General features: G+C 48.3%; 2 protein-coding genes across 9 annotated transcripts in view; one reads left to right on the forward strand and one right to left on the reverse strand.

The window, feature by feature from the left end:
- LOC309340953 (uncharacterized protein) overlaps nt 1-13,799 on the forward strand; it is a 233,778-nt gene that overhangs the window by 54,500 nt on the left and 165,479 nt on the right. The gene's annotated exons all lie outside the window — the stretch shown is intronic.
- LOC309340965 (uncharacterized protein) overlaps nt 1-13,799 on the reverse strand; it is a 156,591-nt gene that overhangs the window by 26,066 nt on the left and 116,726 nt on the right. The window lies entirely within an intron of this gene.

Genomic DNA, 13,799 nt, shown 5'->3' on the forward strand with positions numbered 1-13,799 from the left:
CCCTTTTGGGGGTGAGGCTCCTGGTTGGACTCTGAGCACCTCCCTCCCTTCCTCCAGAGATCTCAGAGACATTTAAAACACAGAACACAGGAGACGCAGAGCGAGGAGGCATCACCCCAAATCCTTCCAAATCTCCAGGGCTGCTGCTGCCCTGAGTGCTGGAAGGAAGACCTGCTCCCTGCAAGGCCTTTTCCCTCCTGGCCTGGGGGGGGGGGCGAGGACCAGACTCCCCCTGCTCATCAGCAGAGACCCCTGGGGGGCCGGAGGGACCTTGCCCTGCTGTCAATCCTGGGGAGCCCAGACTCACTGGAAGAAGCTCACGGGCTGGGGCAAATCTTTAAAAATAGTTTTTAATCTGGGGCGCTTTCAATGCTGGGTGTTGGTTTTTTCCCTTTGTTGGGGGTGGGATAAACGTTTAGCTGTTGCTGGGGATTAGTTTAATTTCAGTATAAATGTAAGTTGTTGTGTATTGTTCTTGTTTTTTAAATTAGTTTCTACTGACTAAATTAGTTTCTGCTATACAATATAGTTATTGTATAGTTTGTATTTGGTTCTTAAGACGAGGGGGACAGGACTGCCGGGGGAGTGGGCCCCACCCAACACAATGGCTGGGGCAAGTTCTACAGGCGGCTACCGATCTCAGTGATCACAGAAAGGAGGAGGAGCTAAGCTTATGTCATTACCGAGGAGGCAGGTTTAGTTGTTGTCTGAGGACGGAAAAAGGTAAAAGGCGGATCTAGACGGATCCTCGTGAATTCATATGATTTTTTCATTCAAATTAAATAAAACCACCATGGTACTGTAGACTATGTCTTACTCTGTAGACAGCATCAAAAAAATCATGCATCCACTATTTCGTGGGGCCGCAGGGGCGCAAAAACATGTTTAAAAAACATGGATCCTCATGGATCCTCATGATTTTTGCACAAGACCAGCCCAAAGTCACCATCAGTTCAAACATCATGGCCAGGGGCACAGCCTACACCACAAAAATCACGGAGCCACGGCTTCCTGGCCATACCGTGGCCCAAAAACGTGGTTTTGAAGCACGGATCCTCATGGATCCTCACGCTTTTCGCATTACGCCAACCCAAACTCACCGTCAAATCACATACCATAGCCAGGGGCACAGCCTACACCACAAAAAACTCGGATCCACGCCTGCCTGGCAATGCCGTGGCCCAAAAACGTGGTTTTGAATCACGGATCCTCATGGATCCTCACGCTTTTCGCATTGGGCCAACCCAAACTCACCGTCAGATCACACGTCATAGCCAGGGGCACAGCCTGCACCACAAAAAACTCAGATCCACGGCTTCCTGGCCATACCGTGGCCCAAAAACGTGGTTTTGAAACACGGATCCTCATGGATCCTCACACTTTTTGCATTGGGCCAACCCAAACTCACTGTCAAATCACATATCATGGCCTGGGGCACAGCATCCACCACAAAAATCACGGATCCGTGGCTTCCTGGCCATACCGTGGCCCAAAAACGTGGTTTTGAAGCACGGATCCTCATGGATCCTCACGCTTTTCGCATTAGGCCAACCCAAACTCACCGTCAAATCACATACCATAGCCAGGGGCACAGCCTACACCACAAAAAACTCGGATCCACGCCTGCCTGGCCATGCCGTGGCCCAAAAACGTGGTTTTGAATCACGGATCCTCATGGATCCTCACGCTTTTCGCATTGGGCCAGCCCAAATTCACCGTCAGATCACACGTCATAGCCAGGGGCACAACCTGCACCACAAAAATCACGGATCCACGGCTTCCTGGCCATACCGTGGCCCAAAAACGTGGTTCCGAAGCATGGATCCTCATGGATCCTCACGGTTTTTGCACAAGACCAGCCCAAAGTCACCATCAGATCAAACATCATGGCCAGGGGCACAGCATCCACCACAAAAAACTCGGATCCACGCCTGCCTGGCCATGCCGTGGCCCAAAAACGTGGTTTTGAATCACGGATCCTCATGGATCCTCACGCTTTTCGCATTGGGCAACCCAAACTCACCGTCAGATCACACGTCATAGCCAGGGGCACAGCCTGCACCACAAAAAACTCGGATCCACGTCTTCCTGGCAACACCATGGCCCAAAAACGTGGTTTCGAAGTACGGATCCTCATGGATCCTTATGCTTTTCGCATTGGGCCAGCCCAAATTCACCGTCAGATCACACGTCATAGCCAGGGGCACAACCTGCACCACAAAAATCACGGATCCACGGCTTCCTGGCCATACCGTGGCCCAAAAACGTGGTTCCAAAGCATGGATCCTCATGGATCCTCATGCTTTTTGCACTAGATCAGCCCAAACTCCCTGTCAAATCACACATCATGTCCAGGGGCACAGCTTGCACCACAAAAATCACGGATCCACGGCTTCCTGGCAACACCATGGCCCAAAAACATGGTTTCGAAGCACGGATCCTCATGGATCCTTATGCTTTTCACATTGGGCCAGCCCAAATTCACCGTCAGATCACACGTCATAGCCAGGGGCACAACCTGCACCACAAAAATCACGGATCCACGGCTTCCTGGCCATACTGTGGCCCAAAAACGTGGTTCCGAAGCATGGATCCTCATGGATCCTCACACTTTTCACATTGGGCCAACCCAAACGCCCCGTTAAATCGCACATCATGTGCAGGGGCACAGCCTGCACCATGAAAATCACGGATCCACGGCTTCCTGGCTACTCCGTGGTCCAAAAACGTGGTTTTGAATCACGGATCCTCATGTATCCTCACACTTTTCGCATTGGGCCAACCCAAATTCACCGTCAGATCACACGTCATAGCCAGGGGCATAGCCTGCACCACAAAAATCACGGTTCCACGGGTTCCTGGCAATACCGTGGCCCAAAAACGTGGTTTTGAAGTACGGATCCTCATGGATCCTCACACTTTTGCACTGGGCCACCCCTAAATCACTGTCAAATCACACTTCATGCCATGGGGCACCGCTTGCACCGCAAAAAAACTCGGATCCATGGGTTCCTGGCCATACCGTGGCCCAAAAACGTGGTTTCGAAGCATGGATCCTCATGGGTCCTCACGCATTTTCCATTGGGCCAACCCAAACTCACCGTCAAATCACACATCATGTCCAGGGGCACAGCCTGGTAAAAGAAAATTAAATATGCTCAGAGTCCTGTAGTGATTTCATGCTCTTTATTGCAGCTTGTAAAACAGTGACTGAATTTCCCCCCAAACCTGAGGCTTTTATATACATTATTTACACAATGAGTCCCGTCTGACTGGCTGATTCTGCTTCCCTCCTGGAGCCTGATTGGTCTTTTCCTGCAAGCCATTCAGTTCTTGCATTCTAGGATCCTACTTGCCTATTGTTCTAGGATCCAAGCTTAGTACATAACAGGGAAGGAGCTAGACAAAGAATGATCCAAGAAGTCCTCAACGGCAGAACAGGCAGGTGATAACAAGCAGTGTGTTACAACGGCTCTGAAGGCGGATGAAGGCTGCAGCAGATAGGATCCACCAGTTCGTCGTGACTACTCATGCCATCAGAACAGAGCACTACTGCGAAGGCTGTGCGTTGGTCAGCATGCACTGATCTACACACATAAAACAAATTCACGCACAGGCATCTTCCAAAAACCCAACCCAACCCCCCCCCCAAACCGTCCCCCCATGGCGATCACTAAATGGCCACGGGGGCAGGAATGTGAAGCCCCTAGTCATGAACTGACACATGGGCGGTGGATACAAATTCAGTCATTCTGACTCAAGGAATGAGGCAGTTGAGCAGCTCAGCAGCTGTATCCATGACTGAGCAGTCCCTTTTAGGATCCACTATGCTCACCCCGAAAAGGGGAAGGGGCTGGAAACGGTGCCCTAAACATAGTATGCCTCCCTTTTCCCTTGACTGGATTACCGCACCCAGGTGGAATCTCTTTTCCCATAGTTTGAATCCATTATTCTGCATCCTAGTCTCTAGAACAGCAGAAAACAAGCTTGCTCCCTCTTCAACATGACATCCCTTCAAATATTTAAACATGGCTTTCATGTCACTCCTTAATCTTCTCTTCTCTAGATTAAACAAATCCAGCTCCCTAAGTCTCTCCTCATAGGGCTTGGATTCCAGACCCCTTTTACATTTTGGTCACCCTCCTCTGGACATGCTCCAACTTGACAATATCCTTCTTCAACTGGACACAGTATTTCAGGTGTGGTCTGACCAACCAGAATAGTGTGGTGGCATTCCTTCACTTGATCTAGACACTATACTCCTATTGATGCAGCCCAAAATTGCTTTGGTGTTCTTAGCTGCCACATCACACTGTTGACTCATATTCAGCTTGTGGTCGACCAAGACTCCCAGATCCCTTTCACTGGTACTGTTGTCAAGCCAAGTGTCCCCCACCTGTGCATTTCATTTTTTCTATCCAGGTGTAGTACCTTACATTTCTCCCTATGGAACTCCATATAGTTGGTTTTGGCCCAGCTCTCTAGGCTATTCAGGTCATTTTGAATTCTGACCCTGTCCGCTGGTGTATTAGCAACCCCTCCCAGTTTGCAGTCATTTGCAAATTTGATTAGCACGCCCTCTATTCCATCATCCAAATCATTTATAAAAATATTGAATAGCACCAGGCCCAGGACAGAACCTTGTGGAACCCCAATAGTCATTTTTTTCCAGGATGAAGGTGAGCCACTGATGAGCACTCTTTGGGTTCAGCCCGTCAACCAATTACAAATCCACCTAACAGTAGCTTTGTCTAGCCCACATATTACTAGTGTTTTTGCAATAATATCATGGGGGACCTTTTCAAAGGCCTTACTGAAGTCAAGGTAAGCTGGTACAAGGGAAAGCAGGATTGTAATTACCGTAAAAATTACTGATCATAGAATAGAATCATAGAATCATAGAGTTGGAAGAGACCACAAGGGCCATCGAGTCCAACCCCCTGCCAAGCAGGAACACCATCAGAGCACTCCTGACATATGGTTGTCAAGCCTCTGCTTAAAGATCTCCAAAGAAGGAGACTCCACCACACTCCTTGGCAGCAAATTCCACTGTCGAACAGCTCTTACTGTCAGGAAGTTCTTCCTAATGTTTAGGTGGAATCTTTTTTCTTGTAGTTTGGAACCATTGCTCCGTGTCCGCTTCTCTGGAGCAGCAGAAAACAACCTTTCTCCCTCCTCTATGTGACATCCTTTTATATATTTGAACATGGCTATCATATCACCCCTTAACCTCCTCTTCTCCAGGCTAAACATGCCCAGCTCCCTTAGCCGTTCCTCATAAGGCATCGTTTCCAGGCCTTTGACCATTTTGGTTGCCCTCCTCTGGACACGTTCCAGTTTGTCAGTGTCCTTCTTAAACTGTGGTGCCCAGAACTGGACACAGTACTCCAGGTGAGGTCTGACCAGAGCAGAATACAGTGGCACTATTACTTCCCTTGATCTAGATGCTATACTCCTATTGATGCAGCCCAGAATTGCATTGGCTTTTTTAGCTGCCGTGTCACACTGTTGGCTCATGTCAAGTTTGCGGTCAACCAAGACTCCTAGATCCTTTTCACATGTACTGCTCTCAAGCCAGGTGTCACCCATCTTGTATTTGTGCCTCTCATTATTTTTGCCCAAGTGCAATACTTTACATTCCTCCCTGTTAAAATTCATCTTGTTTGTTTTGGCCCAGTTCTCTAATCTGTCAAGGTCGTTTTGAAGTGTGATCCTGTCCTCTGGGGTGTTAGCCACCCCTCCCAGTTTGGTGTCATCTGCAAATTTGATCAGGATGCCCTTGAGTGATCAGGATGCCCTTTGATCAGGATGCCCTTTGAATGAATGGACATGAGATTGAAAACAAGTTGATAATTTGTGTGGAAAAATTTTTAACAATGCAAATGGGAGCGGGAGACGTGAGGGAGTCCAAAGAAGTGATGAAATTGTTATGACAGAAATAAGATTGTTTATTATGTGTGCATTTATATTTTAAAATCTTAATAAATATTTATAAAAAAAAAAAAGGATGCCCTTGAGTCCATCATCCAAGTCATTGATAAAGATGTTGAATAAGACCGGGCCCAAGACAGAACCCTGTGGCACCCCACTAGTCACTCTTCTCCAGGATGAAGAGGAACCATTGATGAGCACCCTTTGGGTTCGGTCAGTCAGCCAGTTACAAATCCACTGAGTGGTAGCATAGTCAAGTCCACTTTTCTGTTTTTCCATCAAGCCCCCAGACAAGAATGCTACAGCATCAGCCCCAAACACTCAGTCTCATAACAAAAAATACTCAACAGGGTTAGGGCTGAGGGTAGGGGAAGTACAATCATGATCTTTCCAGTCCTCTAGAAGCTGACCCTTTTGGTCATTTTGGTCATGGAGCCAAATATCTGTTCCCAAGTTTAAAGAATCTAAACAAGTAAAGAACAAGCTTGCCCTTTACATGCAAAAGCCCTGAAATTCAGCCCATTGGGCAACTGATCATGGGGCTGGGAGGAGGGAGGTAAGGACTAGCACCTTCTCTGCCCTCCACCTCCAACAGCTACACCTGAAAGTTTCATGATGGGGTTCGATTTGAGAAGCTGAATGTTTATAAACTTAGCCAAGTTCTGCCACAGAAATTCTGAACAGAAACACTCTGCAGGTTCAGCCCCCAAAAGAAACTGCTCTATGGTCTCTGTGTTGGGAAATGGGAACAGATCTTGCTCATCACCAACCTTCCCTCCACAAATCAGTATCACTATGAGGCTGAACTGAACAGCTTGCTCCAGAGTTTTAAGAGATACGTTTGTGTGGTGGAGTGGTTAAGAGCGGTGGACTCTAATCTGGTGAGCTGGGTTCGCTTCCCCGCTCCTCCACATGCAGGCTGCTGGGTGACCTTGGGCCAGTCACACTTCTCTCTGAAGTCTCTCAGCCCCACTCACCTCACAAGGTGTCTGTTGTGGGGGTGGAAGGGAAAGGAGATTTTTAGCCACTTTGAGACTCCTTCAAGTAGAGAAAAGCAGGATATAAAAACTAACTCCATAAATAAGAATTCCATGGAAAAGGACCATCCCTGCCATGATGATGAAAACTATATGTTTGGATTTTGCTGTATTATACCAACCTGTGGAATATGACAGTTCGCAGTTTCAAAATCTATTTGGCCACAGTGGATTGACAGTCTGGACACACGAAAACCTCTGGAAGATCTTTTGAATCAATGTCTATGCGAAAGCAGTGGTACCAGTCCTTGCAGTTTCCTTCACAGTAAACCATAGTAAGGTCACCACTGGCCTCCTGCACCCTTCCTTCAAGAAACATAGTGACCAGCAGCCTTCAAACAAGGAAGGTAAAATATCTGAGCAATAGGTTAGTGTATCCTTCCATCCCTCTGGGCATGATCGAGACACAGTAATGTAACTCTCGTTCAAGATTTGTCTCTTCTTGGGAGGAACAGCATCAATTTCCACTTGAAAATATTTGTCTTGTCCTTCAAAATAGGTTTTCCCACAGTACTGTACTGTATTATTTCTTTTGCAATCCAGGGTCTAATGGCAGCCATATCCTTTTGTATGAACTGTAATTGGGCAGCAGAAGCAATCAGATGGGCAATGGTACATGTGAAAGGACCGTAGTCACTAGAATTACCTTGCCTGGGTATATCAGTTGGTGCAAAAAATGACCAGCTGCAAAACTATAGGGATATTTTGAATCCATCTCATACAGACATGCTAAGAAGCATGTTATTGCATCAATCACAGAGTGGTTCAATCCATGTTTGGAATCTAGATAGAGCATGGTTTTCTTTTTAAAAATGATTACTATCAGTATCCAGTGGACTTTGTCATTTACTGGAATAATCAAAACATCTTTCCTTAGCACTCCAAATCTCAAACAGTTCTTCAGAACTTGCACTGGCAATCTTTGACATATCTGCATGAAGTGGCAAGTACGGTAAGTGGGAAAATGGTTCCATCGTGACCTAGCTCTTTGGCCATGATCACCCTGGAGGCAAGAAAGGCATCTATTATGCAATCATTTATCCAGTTTGATCCTTTCAGTGTGTTTATGTCATAGTCATACACACAGATGTTGCCAACTGAACCCACAAGTCCCATGGTTTGTAGACTGAGTGTGGGGAAGGTACAGTTGTGCCATGGGGGAACTGATGTACAAATCAGTGATTTGTCCAAACACTTCTCACTTTGTGTTGAGAATATGGGGCTGCTATCAAAAGAATCAATATTGGTCACTGTTAAATCCTCTTTCCCACTTTTTGGAGTGGAGGTCATCTGAGGCTGAGTGCTTTCCAGGTGTCTCATAGTCAGTTGGTGATCTTAAGGAGTCAAACCGCTCAGCAGCCTGCACTGAATCAGATGCTGGAGCTACTGTTATCTTTTCCTGCAGTCTAGGGAACTTTCTTCCCGATCTACTCTTCTGTCTTTTATTTCACTTCAACTGTGTGAGCTGCAACTGGCAAGGCTTCCCTGGTTCTGGTGGCATGCCGATAGATTTTGTGGCAGTTATAATATGGTAATATGGATGATGGGTGAGCACACAATGTCCTGTACGGACTGTGCATGCATGGCAGTCCGTATGGACGCCGCGTGTGCGGCAGCCCGTATGGTTGCCAGGAAAGCGGCTGCCCATACAGCCTGTACGGCCGCTGTGAGAGGGGCTGCCTGTACGGACGCTATGTGCGCAGCAGCCTGTACAGTCGCCGCGAGAGCAGCTGCCTGTATGGCCCATATGGTCGCTGCGAGAGGGGCTGCCTGTACAGTTGCTGCAAGAGCGGCAGCCCACACGGACGCTGCACAAGCGGCAGCTAGTACAGCGACCATACTGTCACTCTCCCCCCAGCATGGCACCCCGGGACACCATCACCCCGCTGCCCCTTCGTATGCCCCTGCAGTCAATCAAATGTACTATGAACAATCTGAAGTCATGCTGGGCACAATTCACCACTAATCCTGTTCTTTTTCTAAAAACACGTGGTGGACTCCAGGAAAGCTGTCAGCAGGCACCATGATGCCCATGGGCACCACGTTGGAAACCCCCTATTTCAAAGTTTGCACTGACAAAATCTGTTGGCAAGAAAACTTGCAGTTAAACCTCCATTTATAATTACCACCCCCGCAAAGCAACCAACTTTTGTCCCAAAACCATTTGTAGCTGAATTGACGCAAGACAGGTGATTGTTTTTCATGGTTACTTTGGTGGTCTCCATCTAGTTGGTTTGATAATTTATATTCACAGGTAAGATCATCACAATCTCTGCCTTGGATATTCTTGAGGTTTAGCAGCGTCAAAAATTTCCAGGTGCTGTTCTTCACTGTGAAGGGGCGCTGCGCAGAAAGGAAAAACTGTGCAGCGCCTCTCCAGCGAAGCAAAGCCTGGAGAGCAAGAGGGATCGGTGTACACCAACCCCTCTCGTTCTCCAGGCTTCAGGCAGCTATCCGCAAGCCTTTGGAGCACAGCAGGAACTTGCGCTGCGCTCCAAAGGCTTCAGGCGGCTATCCCTGAAGCCTGGAGAGTGAGAGTGGTTGGTGCGCACCGACCCCTCTCGCTCTCCAGGCTTCAGCGAAAGCAACGCGTAGCCTCTGGAGTGCAGATGGAGCGCTCCCTTTGCGCTTCAGAGGCTTTGTGTTGCTATCGCTGAGGCCAAGGAGCCTGCATTTGCTCCATAGGACGCACACACATTTCCCCTTAATTTTTTGAGGGTAAAAAGTGTGTCCGATAGAGCGAAAAATACGGTAGTCATATATTCTTCTATCGGCTCTAATAATAATATTGCAGTGGTGAAATTAACAGTGCATTTTTGTGATTTTTGTAGTGCAACTCATGATTTTTGTGGTGCAGGCTGTGCCCCTGGCTATGATGTGTGAATTGACAGTGAGTTTGTGGTGGCCCAATGCAAAAAGCCTGAGGATCCATGAAGATCCGTGCTTCAAAACCACGTTTTTGGGCCATGGTGTTGCCAGGAAGCCGTGGATCCGAATTTTTTGTTGTGCAGGCTGTGCCCCTGACCATGATGTTTGATCTGATGATGACTTTGGGCTGATCTTGTGCAAAAAGTGTGAGGATCCATGAGGATCCGTGCTTCACAACCACATTTTTTCGCCATGGAGTGGCCAGGAAGCCGTGGATCCGTGATTTCTGTGGTGGATGCTGTGCCCCTGGCAATGATATGTTATTTGACAGTGAGTTTGTGGTGGCCCAATGCAAAAAGCGTGAGGATCCATGAGGATCCGTGATTCAAAACCACGTTTTTGGGCCACGGTATGGCCAGGAAGCCATGGATCCGTGATTTCTGTAGTGGATGCTGTGCCCCTGGCAATGATATGTGATTTGACAGCGAGTCTGGGATGATCTAGTGCAAAAAGCGTGAGGATCCATGAGGATCCGTGCTTCAAAACCACGTTTTGGGGCCACGGTATGGCCAGGAAGCCATGGATCCGAGTTTTTTTTGGTGCAGGCTGTGCCCCTGGCAATGATATGTGATTTGACAGTGAGTTTGGGTTCGCCAAATGCGAAAAGCGTAAGATCCATGAGGATCCGTGCTTCAAAACCACGTTTTTGGGCCACGGTATGGCCAGGAAGCCGTGGATCCGAGTTTTTTTTGGTGCAGGCTGTGCCCCTGACCATGATGTTTGATCTGATGGTGACTTTGGGCTGATCTTGTGCAAAAATAATGAGGATTGATGAGGATCCGTGCTTCGGAACCACATTTTTGGGCCCTGGCGTTGCCAGATAACCGTGGATCCGAATTTTTTTGTAGTGTAGGCTGTGCCCCTGGCAATGATATGTTATTTGACAGTGAGTTTGTGGTGGCCCAATGCAAAAAGCGTGAGGATCCATGAGGATCCGTGCTTGAAAACCATGTTTTTGGGCCACGGAGTGGCCAGGAAGCTGTGGATCCATGATTTTTGTGGTGGATGTTGTGCCCTTGGACATGATGTGTGATTTGACGGTGAGTTTGGGTTGGCCCAATGCAAAAAGCATGAGGATCCATGAGGATCCGTGCTTGAAAACCACATTTTTGGGCCATGGAGTGGCCAGGAAGCCGTGGATCCGTGATTTTTGTGGTGGATGTTGTGCCCCTGGCCATGACATGTGATTTGAGGGTGAGTTTGGGGTAGCCCAATGCAAAAAGCGTTAGGATCCATGAGGATCCGTGCTTGAAAACCACATTTTTGGGCCACGGAGTGGCCAGGAAGCTGTGGATCCATGATTTTTGTGGTGGATGTTGTGCCCTTGGACATGATGTGTGATTTGACGGTGAGTTTGGGTTGGCCCAATGCAAAAAGCATGAGGATCCATGAGGATCCGTGCTTGAAAACCACATTTTTGGGCCATGGAGTGGCCAGGAAGCCGTGGATCCGTGATTTTTGTGGTGGATGTTGTGCCCCTGGCCATGACATGTGATTTGAGGGTGAGTTTGGGGTAGCCCAATGCAAAAAGCGTGAGGATCCATGAGGATCCGTGCTTGAAAACCACGTTTTTGGGCCATGGAGTGTCCAGGGAGCCATGGATCTGTGATTTTTGTGGTGGATGTTGTGCCCCTGGACATGATGTGTGATTTGAGGGTGAGTTTGGGTTGGCCCAATGCAAAAAGTGTGAGGATCCATGAGGATCCGTGCTTGAAAACCACGTTTTTGGGCCATGGAGTGGCCAGGAAGCCGTGGATCCGTGATTTTTGTGGTGGATGCTGTGCCCCTGGCCATGATATGTGATTTGACGGTGAGTTTGGGTTGGCCCAATGCAAAAAGTGTGAGGATCCATGAGGATCCGTGCTTGAAAACCATGTTTTTGAGCCATGGAGTGGCCAGGAAGCCATGGATCTCAGTTTTTTGTGGTGCAGGCTGTGCCCCTGGACATGATGTGTGATTTGACAGTGACTTTGGGTTGGCCCAACGCAAAAAGCGTGAGGATCCATGAGGATCCGTGCTTGAAAACCATGTTTTTGGGCCACGGAGTGGCCAGGAAGCCGTGGATCCGAGTTGTTTGTGGTGCAGGATGTGCCTCTGGACATCATGTGTGATTTGACGGTGAGTTTGGGTTGGCCCAATGCAAAAAGCGTGAGGATCCATGAGGATCCATGCTTCGAAACCACGTTTTTGGGCCATGGAGTGGCCAGGAAGCCGTGGATCCGTGATTTTTGTGGTGGATGCTGTGCCCCTGGACATGATGTGTGATTTGAGGGTGAGTTTGGGTTGGCCCAACGCAAAAAGTGTGAGGATCCATGAGGATCCGTGCTTGAAAACCATGTTTTTGGGCCATGGAGTGGCCAGGAAGCCGTGGATCCGTGATTTTTGTGGTGGATGTTGTGCCCCTGGACATGATGTGTGATTTGACAGTGAATTTGGGCTGATCCAGTGCAAAAATCATGAGGATTCATGAGGATCCGTGTTTTTTACCATGTTTTTGCGCCATTGCGGCACCACGAAACAGTGGATGCGTGATTTTTTTGGTTCCTCCTACAGACTAAGATGTGGTCTACAGTAGCATGGTGTTTTTATTTTGTTTCAATATAAAAATCATATGAATTCATGAGGATCCGTGCCTCGGATCCATGTTTTTGTGGTGCTGCAGCACGGCAAAGTGTTGGATCCACGTTTTTTATAGTCCAGTTTGTAGGCGTGCCTTCTAGGTGTGATTTGACATTGCATTTGTTGGAATTATTTTTTAAAAAGTGGAGGATCCATGAGGATCCGTGTAGATCCGCCTTTTACGGAGACCCTCTGAGGACTATCCCTGCCTCTGGGTCTGGTCCTGACCGGATGGATACTAGAATCAGCAAGGGATACCCACATGACCTGAAGGTGCTGCTGTGCAATGCCAGGTCAATGATTCATAAGACGGCTGCCATCCATGACTTGATCGTGGATGGAGGACTTGACCTGGCATGTGTAACAGAGACTTGTTTGGATGAAGCAGATGGGCCTGTCCTTGCCGCTGCTTGTCCACCAGGTTTCTCTTATGCACAGCAAACCAGGTCATGTGGGCGGGGGGGGGGGGTGCAGTGATTTTTAGGAAGTCATTAGCTTGTACCAGGTGTCCTATTGGGAAGACACAGTTCTCTAAGTGCATGTTCTGGAAGTTGGGCAATAGGGGCAGTACAGGATTCCTTTTGGTGTACCAACCTCCCCGCTGCACCAAGGATTCCCTGCTGCTTCGGGTTGTGGTGGATGTTCTCCTGGAAACACCTAGATTGGTTGTCCTAGGGGATTTTAATATCCATGCCGACATGTCCTTACAAGGGGTCGCTTAGGACTTCAGGGAAAGCATATGGGCTTTCAGACCTGCTGAAAGATGCAGACATTAAACCGCTTCTTAAAAAAACATCCTTAGACTCGGCCAATATGGCCAACTATCGCCCAGTCTCAAATCTTCCATTCTTGGGCAAGGTGATTGAGCGAGTGGTTGCTGAACAACTCCAAGCACGCCTGGGTGATGTGGACCATTTAGATCCCTTCCAATCGGGATTCAGGCCTCATCATGGGACTGAAACTGCCTTTGTCGCACTGGTCAATGATCTCCGGGCAGGCTAGGGACAAAGGTGAAAGTTGTTCCCTAGTTCTGCTGGATCTCTCAGCAGCTTTTGACACCATCGACCATAACATCCTTCTTGACCATCTAGAGGGGCTGGGAGCCGGGGGCACGGTTATACAGTGGTTCTGCTCCTTCCTCCTGGGCCGTGTTCAGAAAGTGGTGGTGGGGGATGAGTGTTCAGACCCCTGGGCTCTCACTTGTGGGGTGCCTCAGGGTTCTGTCCTCTCCCCATGCCTTTTAACATTTATATGAAGCCACTGGGAGGGATCATCAGGGGGTTT

The sequence above is a fragment of the Podarcis erhardii genome, assembly GCF_964252035.2.
Source record: "Podarcis erhardii genome assembly, chromosome: 4".
NCBI classification, from domain to species: Eukaryota; Metazoa; Chordata; class Lepidosauria; order Squamata; family Lacertidae; genus Podarcis; species Podarcis erhardii.